Source organism: Benincasa hispida, chromosome 11, assembly GCF_009727055.1.
Source record: "Benincasa hispida cultivar B227 chromosome 11, ASM972705v1, whole genome shotgun sequence".
NCBI lineage: Eukaryota > Viridiplantae > Streptophyta > Magnoliopsida > Cucurbitales > Cucurbitaceae > Benincasa > Benincasa hispida.
Window position 1 is genome coordinate 29,699,285 of NC_052359.1, and position 9,427 is coordinate 29,708,711.

The window sequence follows — 9,427 nt, forward strand, 5'->3', positions numbered from 1 at the left end:
ATTTTCATTTTATTTTATTTTATTTTAAGGGTTGTTTGTTTCATGATAATCTCATATTATCATTTTATTAGTACCTGGATGACTTTATTTTGATGGTAGGAATTTCAAAATAGCGAGACATCCAAAGATAGTCAGCATCTTAAAATTCCTAATTTTTAGGCATCTCCATTCCTGTTGAATCCATGGGTTTGCAAGATTTCCCTAATCAGAATATAATTAGTCATCGCATTATTTTCTCTCTCTCTATTACTTTTACTTCTTAATTAGGTTTCATCTACACAAAAGCTCTCACACAAAACTCATTCTACTATATTTCTCTACAAGGTATTTCCACATTTTCTTTCTTACTTTGCTTAATCTGCGGGTGCAAGTGTGGACAAAAATTCACCTTAATTATCTCCCCTTCTCATTCCTTGTGTATAGATTTTTGTTACCTATTGACCGATTGTTCTACTTTTTCCTTCTGTTTTTCTTTGTTGCTAATTGTATATGTTAAGTTCTACAACGAAAATTATTCTTTACCACTAAGATTCATCCAATATAAATTGATTCTTTTTTACACAATACCCCAATTTCTTCACGCTTTAACCCTCAAACGTCATTTAAAGCTATAACCCCCAATCGTCGTTTAAACCAGTCGATTCAAAGTAACAAAAAAAAAAAAAAAACTGAAATCAAACTTTGCTTGGGTTCTCAATTTGGCTACGAGAAAAAAAAAAAAATATAGGTCCCAAAAGTGTTGCCTTTTGATTTGGTTCTAAAGGTGCAGTGTTTGATTTACTTTGCGTTCTATCCTTCTGTTAAATGAAACCCTAGATTTTCCTATAATTGACGGACTTATTTAGCAGTTCACTTAAGCTACATAAGTGTTAGTCATCTAAATAAACAAAGCATGCCATTTTTTTGTTAGTTCAAGTTTGATTCAAATTAGATTAGATGTTTTTATTTCTTCAAATTAGATTGTGTATTTTCATTTTCTTCACATTATAATTTCAATTTTAACTTTTGAAAAATATTTTTTTGTTTCTATTTTTTAACTAAAATTCTCTTTTTCTTTGAGACATTTACAAGGTAAATTTAGTATTCATATTGCTAATGTTTTGAAGCTTATTTATGAAAACTATGTATTTATATTCTTTACATATATGAACATCGTACTTTGGGATTGATAGATAATGTTGTGATAATGTTAATTTGTGATATAGACATGTTGAACCAAATGTTTATTCTGAGTTTGTTACTGCATGCAATAACATAATCGTAAATATGTAAGAGGTGAAAGTGCATTTTTTAAATTACAAGTTCACAACTTAATATCCATAGATTGATATTTGATAGTGATTTAGCGTGTTTTGAGAATACTCATATGAATAGAAGAATATTTAGTATACTTTGTTTTATGCTCAAGACTATAGGCAAGTTAAATGGAAGTAAACATATAGAGATTGAAGAAATGGTGGCAGTATTTTTACACATCATTGCATATGATATAAAAAATAGAGTGATGCGTAGATATTTAATGCGGTTGGGTGAAACAGTTAGTAGATGCTTTAATGAAGTTCTTCATTCGATATTGCACCTTCATGAATGCCTACTAAAGTAACTAGATCCTATACCTACAAATTCATCCAATGGAAAGTGGAGATGATTTGAGATATGACTTGAAGTAGTGAGCTTAATATTTGTCATTAGTGATACTTGTTTGAATGAGGTAAAACAATCATTTTCTGTTTTTTTTTTTTTTTTTATAGAATTTTTTGGGAGCATTAAATGGAACTCATATTAAAGTTAATATCAATATCATTGATAGACCCATATATAGAATATGAAAGAATGAAATAGCCTCAAATGCATTGGGTGTTTGTAACCAAAATATGGAATTTATTTATGTCTTACCTGAATAGGAAGGATCAACTTCAGATTCTAGAGTATTAAGAGATGTTATATCGAGGAGGAACAAGTTGAAAGTTCCAAAAGGTAGTAATTATATGAATAGTTCAAATGTTCTCATAATGTTTGTATATGTTAAATTGTTTTCTAATTGATCCCATCAATTTGTAGGATTTTATTACTTATGTGATGTTGGGTATACAAATGGGGAGAGATTTTTAACACCATATAGAGGACAATGTTAACATCTAAATGAATGGCGACGAGGTCATACACCAACTTCACCAGAGGAATTTTTCAACATGAAACATTCTTCTACAAGGAATGTAATTGAGAGGGCATCTGACCTTCTTAAAGGAAGATGGGCTATTTTTAGATCAAAGTCATATTATCCCGTCAAAGTTTAATGTAGAATAATAACAGCCTGCTATTTGCTCTACAACTTAATTAGACGGAAAATGCCCATTAATGATCTAAAAAATGATAAATTGGTTCATAACACTTTGAGTGAACCTGAATTAGACCTCATCACTTATGTGGAAACATCGACTGAGTGGAATGCTTTGCAAGATAGCTTATCGCAACCGATGTATGATGAATGGAGATATATAATGAATTAATGAATCTCTTACAATATAATGGACAACCTACTATTTAATTTTTAAGGAATGTAAAAAGTATTTCAATAATTCATTGATTTGGATTATTTAATTACCTTTTTCTATTGTTAATTCTAATTTTTATAATCAAGCGTATTAAAATATTATTATTCTACTTGTTTTTGTTATATGATTTATTTTATACAAACTTGATCACATGCTTATGTTGTATTATATGTCTTGTAATCAATATGTACCTTTATAATAGTGTTGGTATTTTGTTTAGTTGTTAAATTTTGAATTCAAAACATGTGATAGGATATGGAAGAAAATGATCCATATAGATGAAATTCAAATGTTTGGACTAAATAAGAGGATGACAAGTTGACTGAATATCTAATGGAGTTAACAAGTCTAAGTCAATGGCATTGTGATAATGGAACATTTATATCAGGCTACCTATAAAAAGTGGAGCAAATGATGAAATTAAAGTTGTCTAGATGTGAGGTGAAGACTCAACCTCACATAGAATCAAGAATAAAACTTTTGAAGAAGCAATATAATGCAATTGCAAAAATGTTGGGACCAAATTGTAGTGGTTTTGGTTGGAAAGAAAGAGAGAAGTGTATTGAGTGTTTGAAATATGTCTTTGATGATTGGGTTAAGGTATGAAAATTATAGTTTCATTACATTCATTAATATACTTTTTGTTATAAATATAATATTACGTAAACTTTGTTGCAGAGTCATCCAAGTGCAAAAGGATTGCATAATAAGTCATTTCCATACTTAGATGAAATGGTAATAATGGCAAAGATTGGGCTAATGGCCTAGGAGCTGAAGGACCCGAAGATATGGCTGAGAAAATAGATATGGAGACAAACAATGGGATGTGGGATGACTTTAGTGATTGTAATGTGTCACACCCACCTGAAGAGGTAAATAGGCCCCAAATAAGAGTTGATGAGGTAGATTCTATGTCCATGGATGAACCTGATTCAAGTATTCCAACCTAGTCTGAAACTACTCGTAAATTATCAAAGAGAAATGTAAAGAATGAAGATAAACTAGTTGAAATTGTGACTAAGTTTTGGATAATATGGGTGCAATGTATGAGAAAACAACTGAGATCATTGGTAAGATAGCTAAGTATTTTGAAACTCAAACTGTTGTTGTTGAAAGGAGAATTCATATATTTACTGAGCTAATAGATGTTGATGGACTAACAGACGCTCAAAGAGTTTGAGCAAGTAAACTTCTAACAAAGGATCATGACAGACTCATTATTTCTTTACACCGCCACATTCTTATAAGAGGAAATTTATATTATAGTTATTGATAGGATAAAGTTAGCCAATAGAAAGATGTGTGAAAGACGTTTTATTTTGTGTCTATAAGAATTTTTAATTTTTGTGTTTTATTTGTAAAAAAAATTATTTGTTGGGTTTTATGTTCTAAAACTCATGGTTTGTAAACAATAGAACTTATTCTGAAAATTCAATAAGCTATTATTGAATAGATTTTTGTTTATTAGAAATCCAATAAACCTAAAAGTTCCTTGACTATTAAATGAGTACTTGAACTTTATGTGGTGACATAAAAATGGATCAAGTTCGAGTAAATAGTCAAAATGATCTATAGCATATTAATAAGTTTGGGTGCCTTATTCTAGTAACACTATTGGATGTGACCTATTCTGTAGTTGTTACAAAGAGTTGTAAAGTGCTATGAACCAAGTGCTCCTAATTTGTACATGTAATGACATGAGGAGTGGGGGTGTCCTTGTGCAAAAAGGTTTGTACAAGATCGGACCACGAAATCAGTCACTCTTATTTTATAAACGTTATTTACTGTTTAAGACTGACTATTTCAAAGTGATGACCTAGGTAACTTGACCTTAATCCTGAGTTAACTATGAACTTCTGTTTATTCGGGATTATCCTTAGATTTGCATTGGTGATGATTGGCTCAACAGCGTCGGCTCAATAACCTCCCATTTCAGGGATTAGACTAGATAGATAGTTAGGGACATAGGGTGCAAGATGGAATTCACTCCTACCCGCTGTTAGGGAGTAGAGAGGTTATTCCCTTAAGTATTGATTCTGGATCTTGAATAAGAGGCCCCACCCTTTCATTGGCCCGAGAGAAACTCAGTTTGTTGATTGGATCACAAATCAATTGTTCATTAGAGGATCAATGGGATTTAAGGAACAAGGGGTAATTTCGGGGTAAAACAGAGATTTGACCCAGCTGTTATTACGAATAACCTGTGAAGATTTAACTTACTAATCATGGTTATATCAAGTGGACATAATATATCTACAGTGAGGAGAGTTCAACTATGGGCTTTAGTGGAATGACTCATTAGTTAACGAATGAGGGTTAATTCGATCTAATGAGTTTAGCCAATTAATCTCGGATCGTTGGAGCTCATGATCTATAGGTATGCGAGGTCCCCTACTAGCTTGTAAATGGATTAGCTCTAGACTAGCGTGATAAGTTAATTTAAAACGTTCAAATTAGAATTAAAGAAATCAGTAATTATATGAGATATAATTACACGTTTAATTTTAAGAATTAAATGAAATTAGAGAATTAATATTTAAATATGATTTAAATATATGAAGGTGAATTTATGTAAAATTGATTTAATATTTGGTATTAAATTAATTAGAATTAATTAAATTGGTTAAATAATTATTTATTAATTTTATTGGCAAAATTAATTTATGAAATTAATTTGTAAAATCAATAATTTTTTTATTTTTGAAATCAAATTGTTTTTCTAAAATAAAATTTAGAATTTGAAAATTGAAAATACACAAAAATGGAAAATCGATTTTTTTTTCATTATCATCTTCAAGTTGCTCACCCATAACCCACCATCTTTAGGCTTCAATTACTCTGAGCATGAGTTGCATCTCATGCAACTATCTTCTTTGCATGATGGTCTGCAATATATTGAGAAGATTTGAGTGAATTTGAGGCATGCAATCAGAAGAATTTTTGCTTGAAAAATTCGTGTAAAGAAGGTGTTCTTCAAGTGCATTGTTACTGTGAGCTATTCTCCAAGTTTCCTTGATTCAAGCTTATTTTGAGTCCCACAACTCAATGTAGAGCAATAAGAGAATAGTGGGAAAGATCCTGTGGTGGTCTACAACGAGATTTGGAGAGATTTGCAACTGGAAATTGAGATTTCAAGAGTTCTACAAAGATATAACTTGAAACCCATTTATTTTTGCAAGAGCATGCTTTATATTCTGCCAAAATTAATGAATTAGAGTGCTTAATGATCATTGTTGCTTCCACTAGTTACTGATACAATCCAACAATTGATATCAAAGCATCATATAAGCATTCAATTCGGTTTAATTTTGGTGTGGTGGGTATTTTTCATGAGTTAAATGAAACTACTTCACTGATATGGTTTTCTAAGTTTTGACTTTTAATTTCTCTTTGATTTCTCAATTTAATTTGTAATTGGCTCTTGTTTGATGAGCTTATATGTGTTTTTAAGAGTCTGTAATTTATTTGGAGTCATTAGAGTTGAAATTAAGTTGTAATTGAAGAAACAAGTGAAGAAGGCCGAGTTGCAGTTTCTAGTTTTTCAGCCTCTGTTCATATCGTCGTTGAGGTTCAGTGCTAGACAATTGTTTAGTTATGGGCACTAAACGATGTGAAGAAAAGCTAAACGGTCGTGTAGCTATGGGCACTGGGCATTGATGTGTTGTGCGCTAAACGATCGTGTACCTGCGAGAGCTAAGCGATGCACTGAATTACTATGCGATAACACTACACGATCGTTTACCTTTGTGCGGTAGCTAAACGATGCGTTGAAATACAATGTGATAGCGCTACACGATCATGTAGCTATGCGCGCGCTAAACGATCAACAAAAGGTGCTATGCAATGGCACTAAGCGATTGTGTAGTATTTGTCCGTGCTAAATGATGGCGCTGCACGATAGTGTTAAACACTAAGCGATCGTGTAGCATTCTTCAGCACTAGGCGATGGCACTATGCAATAGATGTAAGACACTACACGATCGTGTAGCTTGGTCAGGCGCTATGCGTTGGCTGCTACACGATCAAGCAAATACTAAACGATCACGCTAGACGATGGTCGTAATTGCTAAACGATGAGCCTTAGCGAGATATTAAGCATGGAGCGAGAGTAGCCGGTTCAATCGGTTCTCTTGAGATCCGGTTCGATTCAGCCTCAAATGGCTTTTTGGCTGGTCCAGTTCAGACAGATTGGGTCCGGTTCAAGTAGTTTGGGTTTGATTTGGAGCGGTTCGAGCGGTTCAAAAGCTGTTTTGTAATAATTAGGCTTTTGTTTGCTTATTTTTGCCAAAACTAAAACCATATCAGTCTGTGTTTAATTATTTATGCATTTGATGTATGTTATAATTAAATAAATCTTGTATATGCATACAGTATGCCATGTAGATTTAAAACCCCACCGTAGGAAGTATGTTACATGCATTAAAAGTATGTTATAAAATGTTATAATATACAGTATGCATGTTAGGGTTTCTTGTAATTAATATAATTATTATATTAAATATTGAATGCATTTGATGTATGTTGTGGATCTTTAATATGTCTAAAGTTTTATAAGCTGTTATAAAATTGGGTTAGACGTTTAAAATACATAACAAAGAACAGTTGCATGCTCATGTAGATTAACCACTCGTTTTAATAGTTAAAATAGGTCGTTAAACTTGTAAAACTCGAGTTACAAACTCAACCGGTATATAATCCTGTCGAAGGCTGGGGGTACTTAAGTTGACGGTCTACGAAACACTTCCTACTTGGGGATTATGGCCGAATTATTGAGCGTTGGTAACTGGTTTTATGAGCATATGTGAGCGATGTAAGGTAATAAAATGGTTTATCACCTAGACATCATATGTTTAAATCCATTTATAAGTATTATACTTGGATAAATCTCTTAGACTTAGGGTTGTTTTTATTAGCCGAAAAAGAACCTAAGTATAAATTTACCCAATTAATAGAACACTTCAATGGAAGTCCAATAGCTTCTATATGATAAAGTTATTAGAAAATTTCAGTGGGAGATTAATAACATACGATACGTTATTTTTAGCTCTCACGTCCCTAAGAGTTCACAGTTTAGATTTAAGCGATACTTCGTGTCACCATGGGAGTGACCTCCATACGAAAAGTATATTTTAGCTTAAATCTAGTTTTCAGTGAATACGGGAAAGTTGTTCGAATAGAAATCAAGTATACAATTTCAACTGCCACGTCTCCATATAGTTTACACCGTGAGATTCATATGACGCTTCGTGTCACCCTGGGAGTGACCTCCATACATAGTAAGTGGGTGAAGAAAATGTGTCAACATATCCTACAGTCTCTTTCGTTAGTTTGGACTATGAGATTCTTATGTTGTGTTTGCTGGTTAGCTTTAAGCGGCCCCTTGCTAGTCGTTTAATGATGACTATTCCCACGGAGGGTTGTAATATAGGATTTGAAACAACTCAAGCTCCAAAGATGGGTAAGATTTCTTAGGTCCATTCCTAACCTTGACTCTCTATTTCGGTAGCATAGTTGGGATTGACCTTTTACGTCAAAAAATGAAGGGTTACACTTACAGAAGTATTAAGTGTTAATAATTTCTGACCAAAAGCGGTACCTAAATGACTATCAGAATATGAGTTATTCTGGAGATAGTATTTAGTCAAGAATGTCTTGTTATAGTATCGTTGCAAATAAATAATAGTTATGGGTACATTATTGTTACTTTGCTAAAACTTAATTGGTTTTAAAAACAATTCACTTATAGAGTTTGTTTGTAATTTCAGAATGACGAGTTCGATAATACAGTTGTTGGAATCGGATAAACTGATCGGGGATAATTATGTAACCTGGAAATCAAATTTGAACACTATACTGATGATAGACGATTTACGGTTTGTCTTAACAGAGGATTGTCCTCCTGTTCCCAGCTCTAACACAAACCGAACTGTTCAGGATGCGTATGATAGATGGATCAGGGCAAATGATAAAGTCCGTGCTTATATCCTCGCCAGCATATCTGATGTTTTGGCGAAGAAACATGAAGATATGGATACTGCCAAAGAGATTATAGAATCTTTACGAGGGATGTTTGGACAACCGTCCTTCACCCTGGGGCATGATGCTATCAAATACGTTTACAATAGTCGCATAAAAGAGGGGGCCTCTGCTCGTGAACATGTCCTAGAGATGATGGTCCACGTTAATGTGGCAGAAGTAAACATCGTTGTTGTTGACGAGAGAAGTCAAGTTGGTTTTATTCTAGAATCTCTTCTGAAGAATTTTCTGTAATTCTACTCGAATGTACTTATGAATATAATTGAATATAGTTTGACTACTTTGTTGAATGAGCTACAGGCTTACCAGACTATGTTGAGAACTAAACGTCTGAAATTAGAAGTAAATGTTACTACTGCTGAGAATGGAGGAATGTCCTCCAAGCCTAATGTTGCTTCCTCTTCATAGAGTAAGAGTATTCATGTGAAGAAATGTAAAGGGAAAGGGAAGAAGAAACCTGCTGCAAAGAAAGGCAAGAAAAACACCGCAGATAAAGGGAAGTGTTTCCACTGCAACGAAGAAGGGCACTGGAAGAAAAACTGCCCTCAATACCTTGTCGAGAAGAGAGCTGAGAAAGCTAAATAGGCAAATTAGTTCCCGAGGACCGCTTGCTCAGCTTGACCAATGCGAGAAGTTACTTCTTGATCTTACTTGCTTTTGTTGTCTTGTAAAGAACAAAAAGTATATATTTTTGTTGTAAATGAAATGTTCATTTTCGAAAATTATGTTTGTTCTATCTCATAGAAACTTCTGTTAAGAATCAAACTATTAAAAGTCATTTGCAAATATTTAGATATTTAAACGGATAGATTAGAGTATAGAAAGTTAAAAGATTT